Here is a 423-nt window from a genome sequence, read left to right as displayed (position 1 = left end):
CCCCAGCAACTTAAGACTGGTTTTGTGGTCCAGGGTCACATTTGTATTTCAGAAACATTAATTCAGTCAAGTGATGTTTTATTGTACAATGTTTGTCTTCCAGATTGAGAATATGGAGCTCACTTTGAGAGGGAGTTTACAGAGACTAAGGTAACCAGATACAAAATTGTGCATAAATTAAAGGTTTATGTTATCAAAATATTAACTTATTTTAACTTAATTTCTGGGGTGTTTTTTCACTTTCATCTAAGTGCCTCGCCTGCTGTTCCCTTCCCTCCTGTGAGTCATTGGCATGACCATCTGTCTCCAGTGAGTATTTCTCTCTGTTCGAGTTCCAGGTCATCAGTTTCAATCCATTTTCGTTCTTGTTATTCACCTCACTCTGTACGTCCCATGCAGGGATTCCATTCCCAGGACAGCGGT

General features: G+C 40.0%; 1 long non-coding RNA gene across 1 annotated transcript; it reads left to right on the top strand.

Moving 5' to 3' along the window:
• The first annotated feature begins 100 nt into the window (after positions 1–100).
• Positions 101–423, top strand: LOC107734774 (uncharacterized). The gene is made up of 3 exons (XR_001639159.1): positions 101–150; positions 252–309; positions 400–423. It is a non-coding gene; the product is annotated as an uncharacterized LOC107734774 (long non-coding RNA).

The sequence above is a fragment of the Sinocyclocheilus rhinocerous genome, unplaced genomic scaffold, assembly GCF_001515625.1.
Source record: "Sinocyclocheilus rhinocerous isolate Xijiao unplaced genomic scaffold, SAMN03320098_v1.1 C35264182, whole genome shotgun sequence".
Classification (NCBI taxonomy): domain Eukaryota; kingdom Metazoa; phylum Chordata; class Actinopteri; order Cypriniformes; family Cyprinidae; genus Sinocyclocheilus; species Sinocyclocheilus rhinocerous.
This window is presented reverse-complemented; position numbering and strand designations above follow the sequence as displayed.